An 11,299-nucleotide genomic window follows, 5' to 3' on the forward strand; every position below is an offset into this window, starting at 1 on the left:
ATGGAGTGAAAAAATGTTGTTCTTTACTCCACATATTTCCACTTGAGAGATACGCACAAGAAAGAGAGAGAGAAAGAGATGGTGAGATCTTCTTCTCCCTCTTCGTCTTCATCTTTGTCCTCTTCTCCCTCTTCTTCTTCATTTTTGTCTTCTTCTCCCTCTTCTTCTTCTTTGTTTTCTCCCTTTTCTTCTTCTTCGTCTTCTTGTCTTCTTCTTTTCTACTTCTCTTCCTCATTCTTCTCATCCCCTACAGAACTTCCTTTGTCTTCTTCTTCCTCCTCCACCTTTTCTTCTTCTTTTTCTCCTCTTTTCTTTTAACGATACCCTTGATCCGCCCACCTGATCTAAATACCTATACATGTAACCCAAACGCATTACCTGGAATTGGCCACTTCGTGATTTCATTTCATAGCCTAGCCATGAGACACCGAGACTGCACAATCCCAACATATATAGGGAAATCTATGGAAATCTATTTTTCCCCATCAGGGTCATAATTACATGTATTTTGTGTATCTTATGTTACCACTGACGTGTATATCAGGAGGGGGGGGGGGGGGGGGGGGGGTGCGTTTCACAAAACTTGTCAACAGTGACAAATGACAGTTTAATAAGCTACTGAAATCCTTGCCTCTGATTGAATATCAGCAGATTTGTCATTGAATTTTGTCATTTTTCATTGAAAAAAGGCTTTGTGAAAGGCCCCCTGTTATCTGTATAGGGCTGTCAAATGTTGGTTGTCAGATAAATAAGTCTAGCGAAAGTTATTGAGCTGGAGACATGATGCTGGAGACGAGAGGTCCTCTAATTATGATTATTCTTCCTGTCGGTTAATGTTTGATGTGTTGTAAAGGCTATAATGTGCTTACTTACTTGCTTAAGTCGGGTCAACTGCCCGAGCTGTGATGGCCTTCCACACATTCCTGTCCAGCATGGCTGCTTTAACCTCTGACAGTTGAAGTCCCGTATCCTTCTTTAGTAGGTCTGTATAGGTAAAATGAGGTCTTCCAGGTTTCTTCTTCCCGTGCTATAATGTAGAGGTCGGGTAATTATATTTTAATGTGGAAAAAAGAACGGAAGGATTTATATACTTTTTCCCTTCTTTTTCTTGTCTCTTTCTTTTCTTTCTTTTTCCTTTCTTTTCTTTTCTTTTCTTTTGCTTTACTTTTTCTTTTCGCTCTCTCTCTTATTATCTTTTCCCGGACAGTTTAGGAGTGACAGGGCACCCCTCAGCAACCCCAGTGAAAAGATCTATCACTCATCGCAGGCGCCTGGCTGGCTGGGATATAAATATATGTTACATTTTTAGAGTGTTACTCAATCTTTAGGCCCGTTCACACAATTAGTGCGATTTGGATCGCGACGCAAAAGTCTATTTTTAAATCTCACTATTTCTGTTTGTGTGAACGCCCCTATTGTGTGTGTGTGTGTGTGTGTGTGTGTGTGTTGGTTTATAGAGCTTAATATAGGTAGTTGATGAAAGTATGATGTAATCATTAATGAATGAGTGATTTATTGACTTCTTAGGGTCAAAGAATGATCTTTTTAACAAAAGGAACTTCGAGTACCTGTACCAGCAGTGGCGAAATGATCTGTCTGTTGTGGAGTATTAGACCATGAAACTCGGCAGTCTGGTAAAAGACATCGTTCAACAGTGATACAATTGAGATGCATGGCCCTACGTGTTATCAGTGTCTGTGATATGATGTAATATTGAAGCCCTAAACAAATTGCATTCAAAATGATCATGACGTGCCTCACAAAAGTAAAAATCTTTGAGTGACCGGTTTAATTACCATACTCATTTCCCCCAATAGACGTTAGGAAAACGAATTCTGACATTTCTAATTCCAATCATAGATATCTTAAAAATCAGACAGGCGATTAGTTGTAAAAGTCATGACACAGGAATGACCTAAAGGGTTGATGATTATGATTGCAGCATGAGCTAAATCCAGGATTTTTTAAAGAAAAAAAATCGTGTCGATGTGTTTTATTAGTGCCCTTTTGTGAGGCAATAATCCTCAATTTTGGCAGTTATGACTTAAGGACGTAGGTCCCCTAGTTGTTAAGCATAGTAACACACATATGCTTTAGCAGTCACGCGAAACCAACGCTCGCGAAGTATTATTCAATAAAATCTGAGAATGTATACTATTATCTATTATTCAGTTTGTCAGTGTATACGATCCAAAAGCTGCTTAGGCCTACACATCTATGACTTCTTTCCTATACCATCTATCTTTCCTACCATCTTCAATAAAAGGAAAACAACTTGTTATTCGCTCGGAGGAGGCCTTCTATTTGATCAGCCCCTCTCTTGTCTCAACCCGCAATTTGTTTTAATCATGTAAGATAACATCTAGACATTTCCTGCCGATATTCATATATAATTTGTCGGCCTAGTCAAAACGTTGCGTGAAGATGGATGATGTAAGGCGCCATTTCGATCTAGCCAGTTAGCGGGGGCACTTTTCTCATCTTTAATTCAACGATTTACAAGTTGTTGTTCCCTCGGAGATGGTGCCCTATTTATTTTATCGACCTCTTTTTCGTCTTCTCAGTTATAACTCATAACATCCATGATCAACAACCTGCATGACGAGATATTCAAATACATTTACAGGCCTAGGAAACGTGGGGGTTCTTGCACCAATTTCCAATATGTGATTCGCTTAGCTTTATATAGAATAAAGAGCATATTGGAAGGGGCTTGCAGAAATATTGGGGCGCTATATCTAGAGCACCAAATCCCCACTCTAAAACTGATACTGGGCCAATTTTGTGCATAAGGACCGGTAGTGTTAGGGGCTACACTCAGTGACGTAGCGTGGATCCAACCCTCGAGGGGGCACTTGTATCATGGGGGCGGGGGGGGGGGGGGGAGAAGGGGGGGGGGGGGTGGTATTACCCCCGTGGAAGAAATTCGCATCAATGCGACCGATTAGGGAACCGTGAAGGAGGGGGTCCTAGCATCTTCTAGTCTCCATCTCCCAGTTTACACTTCTCTTATCTCATTGTTTTCTTACCGCCCCACTTTTTTTCAATTCCGTGAGGACACGTGCACCTGACCCCCATACCTATACAACTGGCTGCTGTCCTGCTCATTAGCGTATCGAGGGGGGGGGGGGGGTGTTTTGGGTGTTCAATCACTCCACCCCCCCCCCCCCCCCCCCCCCCCCCCCCCCGCTTATTCACCGGCTGGTTGATTCACCGCTAAAGATTTTCTTACGAATTGGGCATAAAAAACACATCCCCTTAAAAAATCCAGGATACGCCCTTGGTCCTGCTTCACTTTTGCCATTCCATGAGGACACGTGCCCTGGCCCCACGTTCCTATGCAATGGGTACTATCAAGTCTCGTGTTTTTGTAATTCCATGAGGGCATGTGACCCCGTCCTCACGTTCCTACACAACTGTGGGCACTATTATTTATCTCGTTTCTTCATTCCATTGGGCCACGAACCCCATGTCCTCCTTTAGCTTCATCAGCTAGGCTACTATAAACAAAACAAAAGTTTCCTCAAACAAACGCCTTATTTTCGCAAATCAAGCCAACCTCATCGACGATACATTGTGTCTCGATCCTAAGTTGTCTGTATATCCAATAACGTCTGAGCCGGGATTAGACACGGTACGGTTTCCCTGAGAAAAAGAAAAGCAACAGTCATCATATAGCTCGACATTTTGAAGAATAGATGCACGGGGACAAAAACCTTGTGATCGAGTCGGTGCGCAAAACAAAAATGTATACACGGAGTGACTATGCAGACTGGCATGCCTTTTTATCGTTAAAATAATTATTCTCCTTTCTCCTCCTCCTCCTCCTCTTCTTCTTCTTCTTCTTCTTCTTTTTCTTTTTCTTTTTCTTTGTCTTTTCTTCTTCTTCTTCTTCTTCTTCTTCTTCTTCTTCTTCTTCTTCTTTTTCTTCTTCTTTTTCTTTTTCTTCTTCTTCTTCTTCTTCTTCTTCTTCTTCTTCTTCTTCTTCTTCTTCTTCTTTTTTTCTTCTTCTTCTTCTTCTTCTTCTTCTTTTTCTTCTTCTTCTTCTTCTACTCCTCCTCCTCCTCCTCCTCCTCCTTCTTCTTCTTCTTCTTCTTCGTCTTTGTATTCTTCTACTCCTCTTCCTCCTCCTTCTTCTTCTTCTTCATCACTGTTATTTTTTTTATCTGTTTTAATTATTATATGTATTGTAAATAAAGTTTTACTTTCAAAAGTCTTCTTCTTTCTCTTTTGTTTCTTCTTCTATATACTGCACACCATTACAGGGAAACCCAACCCAAATAGAAAACTGAAGCAAACTGATGAAAGTTTGTATTAATTCTGACAAAATTTAAGAAAGGTATGCATTTTTGAAAGTCGTAATCTCTATACGCATGGGCACTTCAAATTGGCTAAAGCAGTAATGTCAAGGTGATGTAGTGCCGGACTTCTTTCACATATGTTCCAAAATATAAAATGACTAAAATTAAAATATTTCAGAAATTCATGGCTCAGGAGGGACTATCCTTTTAGAAGACCTATAATGATATGCTAGGCTCGACTCAAGGCTTTATGGGAGTGTCAAATTAGAGTTCATGCCTGCGTAATATAAAGAATAGACAGTGATAGCAAAGCTTTTGATTGTGAAAGCAAAGGCTTTACAAATAGGACAATTATTCTAGAGGCTTCCATGAAAATCGCATCATCACTGATTGTGAGCATATATAATACGTCACCTTGAAATTTCTTTTAGCAATACAAATTGAGCTAGGCTTACATGCTAAGATGAAAGAATGATATATAGCCATCTCGGCATTAAAGGTACTATGTCCCATTTGTAGCTAAAATCAAATTTTGTAGAACTTTGCAGGAATTATAAGCATGTTACGTAATACGTAACATGTAGATAGGACGACATACTATGTCCTATCTGTGCAATTTAAACGTTAGCAGTGTCCTAATATTCAAATTATGCAAGGAAACCCTGTTTACTTCTAGACTTCACTGTCAGACACTGAGTGACTGACTGACTTCTGTTTTTTCTTTTGTAATACCATACACAAAATGAGCTGTAAAGGGTACATGAGCATTTGTCTACAGTACGTCAATAACCCAATTCTTGTAATGGCCAGAATTAAGTTGAATCCTTGAGCAGCACAACACGTTCGACCATTCGGTATAAGAGTATCACTTTAATGATTGCAATCACTAAAGTCGATTCAACAACTAATGGTCGTTATTTTCCCACTTAAAGACATTTTCAAGCCCTTTCGTTTTGAGGGAAGTTCTAAATTAGTAATATCTTTCCAATGTCGTTGGAATATAACCTTTTCATTTTCTTGGCCTGCAAATGGGACATAGTACATTGTTACCCTAACTACGATTGATTAGTACCCATTTGAAACACCTGGGTCGAGAGGAACGAAAGTGGGTAAAATACCTTGTCTAATATTATGATGAAAACACGGAGCAAGCATCGAACCCGGAACCTCTCGTATGAGATTCAAGAGCCTTCACCAACGTACCACATAGCGCTTCCGGAATAATACAAATAAGAAACATTCACATGATTATGATAAATTTATATAAACTTATACGGCGGGGGGGGGGGGGGGGGGTATCAGGGTAATGTCAAGCTAAATTGTAATAAGAAATTGTAATTAATAACTAAAGCATGTAGATCTAGTAGTGTAATATTATGTCAACATGTGATATTAACTTTGCCGAGAGTGTGTATACACTATACATGTATAGGAACTTAAAAAGCACGTTTTTGTCATAAGTAAAAACAAAAGTCTTTAAAGGTAAAGACCAGTATTGGAAACGCCCCAATTTCAAAAAAATGAACTGGAAGCTCTCATTACCAATCATGTGAAAGAATATGTTTTGACTAATACATGATGATAAAAAATTTGCCGGGAAACCGCCTACTAATTCATATATTTGGTAAATTTGTTTCTCTCATGGTCTGTGAGAGATATATGGTAGTCCCATATACATCTTTCTGTGTATAGTGCTTGTAACTTCACGAAGAATGGGCCAAATTTCTTATCATTTTGATGATTCCAGAACCTTGCAGATGCTAGATGCTAGATGATCAACCTTTTCTGATCGATTCCACAACGTTTCTTTCACAATGCAATCGCATGACCATAACTGGTCTTTACCTTTAAATTTTTCTCCTTTCGTGGTTCAAACTCATATCATTATCTCATCGAAGAAGAAATAAAGAATAGTTTTTGACGAAAATGGAAGAGACAAAAAAGTTCCCGCCCTTGTCATTTAATTAATTCTGGATGTTTTTTGACAGTGTTTGTTGTCTGCTCTCTTGGTTACGCTAATACGTTGAGTTCAAGTATCAAATAAAGCTGAATAGTGAGTACCCTGTTCACATTCTTTCAATTATTGTGCATCAATAATGACGTCACTTGATCGCCTCGAGTGTGTCAATACAGAGCATCGGTGCTTTTCTTTCTTTATTTTCTTACTTTCTTTTTCTTTCTTACTTTCTTTTTTTTTCTTTCTCTTTCATTTTCTTGCTTTCTTCTTCTTTATCTTTCCCTTTTCGTTCTTTCTTTCTCCCTTTCTATTTCATTCTTTTTTTTCTTTTTTCTTCTTTCTACTCACTACTGCCCTTTTTTTGTTTTACTTTCTATCTAACTTTCTTTCTTTCTTCTTCTTTATCTTTCTTTTTGTTTTTTCCTTTCTCTCATTCTTTCTTTCTATGTTTCTTTCGTTTCTTTGTAATACCTTTCCTTCTTTCTTTCTTCCTCCCTCTCCATCTTTCTGTCTTTCTTTCTCTGTTCTTCTTGCTTTCTTTCTTTCTTTTCTTTTTTTTTTTTTTACTTGTTAGCGGCTTCATTTCTTTCTTTCTTTCTTTCTTCCTCCCTCTCTCTCTTTCTTTCTTTCTTTCTTTCGTTTCGTTGTATTCATGTCCTTCTTTATTTCTTCCTCCCTCTCTCTCTTTCTTTCTTTCTTTCTATTTTCCTCTTTCTTTCTTTCTTTCTGTTTTCTGTCTTTCTTTTACTTCCTAACTATCTTCATTTCTTTTTTTCTTTATTTCTTCCTCCCTCTCTCCCTTTTTTACTTCTCTTTTCTTCTTTCTACTCACTACTGCCTTTCTTTGTTTTAATTTCTATCTATCTTTCTTTCTTTCTTTTTAATCTCAACCTTCTTGGACGATGAATCGGCACTTTCGTGCAGTGTGTTTTGAAAACTGCGGACCGTATCCTCCCTGCATGTGTTTTTCGAAAAGATCCGAAATTAAACGCTCAATAATACTCTGTATAGATATGGCGTGTAAAACCCGTTGCACTCTGCACGGTACTCCTGCTATCTGATTTTCGTAGAAAGGGTGCATAGTCATGTTTCACAAGCTTTTTTTCAATAAGAAATGACAACAAACAGTGACAAACCTGCTGATAGCCAATCAGAAGCAAGATTTAAGTAGCTTATAAGAAAAACTGTCATTTATCACTGATGACAAGTTTTGTGAAACGCCCCCTGGACACCATGTGCGCTACGCCACCAATAGTTTTAGTCAAAAGATGACACAGGAGTCATTAGACATTTAAATATTTCGGCCTCGCCTACCTAGGTCAGTGGTATTCTATTGTATCGATAAGAAATTTGAAAAGAAAACATTGAGGCGAGAGCTTAGGTCTCTATGTCCCAGGGGTCCCAGTCATGTAGAAATACTGTAAGCATGCGTGACCACAGATTTTCCAGACACCCCCTAAACGAGGATTTCTTCTGAAGCCAAAATACATCCTAAATGAGGACGTCGCGTGGGTTTTTCGAAAATTCACACCCTAAACGGGTATTTCAAAAAGGTGTTCTCGTAAACAAGTATTGTAAAATAATTATTGTAGCCCCTTGAGCATTTTTAAGTGGGATATAGGGAATACCATTTAAGTTGCTGACAAGGTAAAATTAATCAAATTGCGCTTCTGATGTAAAATTCACAATGTAAAAATTAATTTCAAAAGAGAAACAATAACATCAAGCTGTACACTTCCAATTATTGGGTGCACATGCAGCTATCAAAGTACTTTCTTTGAAAAAAAAAATCACATTACAAATTTGATCTATTTTTATGTAAAGTACAAGTAGTGTTTACAGACGTTACACAATGTACAATGAACAGTTACTATTCGACTATGCAAAACAAAATATAAGAGACCAGCTATAGGCGTGAGACCTGTTAGGTCTGGGTCGGTATCGTGGGCATCCATCTTGATCTACTGAAGATCTAAAGACCGGCAGGCGCAGGCGGCGGCCGGTAGTCTTGCCAAAGGGCATCATTATCCCCCTTTTTTGTCTTCCCTTGTCGGTCTGGCCCTGAGGGATAGAAAATATCACTGAACGCGTTAACCGGCGCGTACAGCAGGATTTCAAACCATTTTGAAAAAGTACCGTTTCCTTTTAAAATTTCCCAAAATGGACGGTTTTGAACCCCATTGCGCGGACCGCATCCAATCTATAAAAAAAGCACCCCTTTATACGCGTTTTCTTGGTCACGCATGCTTTCAGTAATATTTTTGAATGAGACCCCCGGGCTCTATGTATTTTTCAAATTATGTAAATACATGTAAATGTATATAATCCTTTGGACATGTTAATAGTGACGATGGGGTCTTGAAGTATAAAAAGTCAAATAGTTGTCTAGACCGACGTCCCCAAACCTTTTAGTATCACAGAACTAAAATTCGCATTGCTTCAAGTATTCATTGTTCCACTGTTTTATGTTTAGTTTTATGTTAACTAGCACACTTAAAAAGGGACGTAAGAAAGGGATTGAAAGCCTGTTCAGTGATTTAATGATTGAAAAAGTCTTTATTTCGATGACTTGTGTATGCCTTCAATACTATGGTCACATAAGTAAGTGCATGATTGACTAGACATGCATTGTTCAGGTGTGTACTTTTCGTGTAAATATTGACCTACTTATGTCCTATCGTCTATTGTTGCATGTTTTTCGTGTGAAGTGATTTCAAACAAGACGAGGATATATACATCTCTCCCTAGTAACCTTCCATTCTAACTCTTTCTCCCACCCTCTTGCTCTCTCTCTCTCTTCCCTCTCTCTTTCACGGTCTCTCTTTGTCTCTCTTCCACTACCCCTTTCTCTCTCTCTATCTGTCACTATCTTTTTCTCCTCTTCTCCATTTTTACGGTCACTTTTTTATCTTCTCCTTTCAATTCCCATGCATTCCACCCCCTCACCGCCCCTTTGATTCACCATTACTTCACTCAATGCCCCTTCCCTATCTCGAGTTCAAATACGAAAAAAATATGCCAAAGCTTTCCTATAGTTTTCAATCTCACTCCTGTTGGCTCAGTCAATAGAACGTCCGCCTCAAAACCGGGAGGTCGTGGGTTCGAACCCTGGCCGCGTCATACCAATAGAAGTTAAAAGACGGGAATTGCTGCTACCATCATGTTTGGCGTTCAACAATAAGGGATAGAGCAACGTCGATCCGGTGCTGATCAGTGGGTGCCGGGCTCACGATCAATTGGGCAAAAAGAATTTTCATTTTCGATTTAACTTAATAAAATTTGGTGTGGACTTTAAAAGATTATTATTATTATTAACTTCACTCAGTCAATTTGATATCATTCGATTGGCAAGGTTGGGCCCAGTGCACGGCGTATATAATTTTACCCTTTTTGGTGATGGGCCCCCTCCCCTGGCGCTTAAGGGGGGGGGGGGGGGGAGGGAGAGGGTGCGATTTTTCAAATTTTCGAGTGCCAAACAAATAAATAGTGCTCACTACCCCCCCCCCCCCCTCCCCTCCCCTGGCGATAGCCGAGCGTGTTTGGACTGTTTTGAATGTACCGAGTGTAGGTAATTTTACTTATGCCCAAACAAAATTATGTGTATGATTTGTTTTATTAGATTATGTTTTATTCGATTTTAAAAAATGAAGTTTTATAACATGATTTTACTAATGACCGGTCATTAGCATTTGATAATGACCGGTCATTATCAAAATTACGTGTTAGGCAAAACAAATGCCTGGTCACGTGTACGCTTCCAACCAACGATGTATTATTATTGATAAGACAAAGAAATGATCAAAAGAAAAAAGCAAAACAAACTGGTGATTCTGAGGATTGGAAAAGATATAGAGAATTACGAAATAAGGTTACTGCATGTATCCGTCAAGCAAAGAAAAATTACATCACTCGTAGTATTAATGAAAGTAATGGTAAATCAGGAGATATATGGAAATCGTTGAAATGCTTAATGCCACAAAAACTTAATTCTGTGAAAATACCCCACATTGAAATAGAAAATAATATGATTGATGATAAAATAGAAATTGCTGATTGTTTTAATTGTCATTTTATAAATATTGGGCAAACAGTTCAGGAAAGTATTGTGACCCTTGATGATCATGGTCAAAACGATTCAAACCCTGTTATGCATACTGCTGTACCTGGAGATGGATTCCATTTTGATCTAGTTAATGAAGAACAAGTTTTAAATGTTATTAAGAATTTAAAAGATAAGAAGGCCTGTGGTCCAGATAATGTACCAGCTGAATTTTGGAAAATTGTAATGACTTATATTCTCAAGCCTTTAACATATATCATAAATTTGTCTTTTGAGCAAGGTGTTGTCCCTCTACAATGGAAAATGTCTCGTGTTACTCCAGTTTTTAAATCGGGAAAAAAGTCTGATATGAACAATTATAGACCAATATCAATTCTTCCGGCGATAGCTAAAATTGTTGAAAAATTGGTATTTGATCAACTTTACGGTTATATGGATCAGAACGGAATTATAAGTTGCAATCAGTCAGGTTTTCGCCCGAAACACTCTACAATGACATCTCTATTGAACGTCACGGAAGACTGGCTTGATAGTTTAGATAAAGGTAATCTTGTAGGCGTGGTGACCCTTGACTTAAAAAAGGCGTTTGATACAGTAGACCACTCAATTCTTTTAAATAAGCTACGGCTTATTGGCTTGAATGTAATGTCATTACAGTGGTTTAGTAGCTACTTAGCCAATCGCATGCAATTCACTTGTGTAAATGGGGTTCATTCCAATTCACAAAAGATGCAATGTGGAATACCGCAGGGGTCAAATATTGGCCCATTGTTATTTATCCTATTTATTAATGATATGCCTTTATGTCTGAAAACATGTAAAATATCTTTATATGCTGATGATTCGTGTCTATATAACGCTAGTGCAAATCATCAAATTCTTACCGAATCATTAAATGCAGACTTATTACTTATTGATATTTGGTTAAAAAGGAACAGACTTGCTTTAAATGTACCAAAATGTGAATTACTTTTTATCGGA

The sequence above is a fragment of the Strongylocentrotus purpuratus genome, unplaced genomic scaffold (genome assembly GCF_000002235.5).
Source record: "Strongylocentrotus purpuratus isolate Spur 01 unplaced genomic scaffold, Spur_5.0 spur5_scaffold_16, whole genome shotgun sequence".
In the NCBI taxonomy this organism is placed as follows: Eukaryota; Metazoa; Echinodermata; class Echinoidea; order Camarodonta; family Strongylocentrotidae; genus Strongylocentrotus; species Strongylocentrotus purpuratus.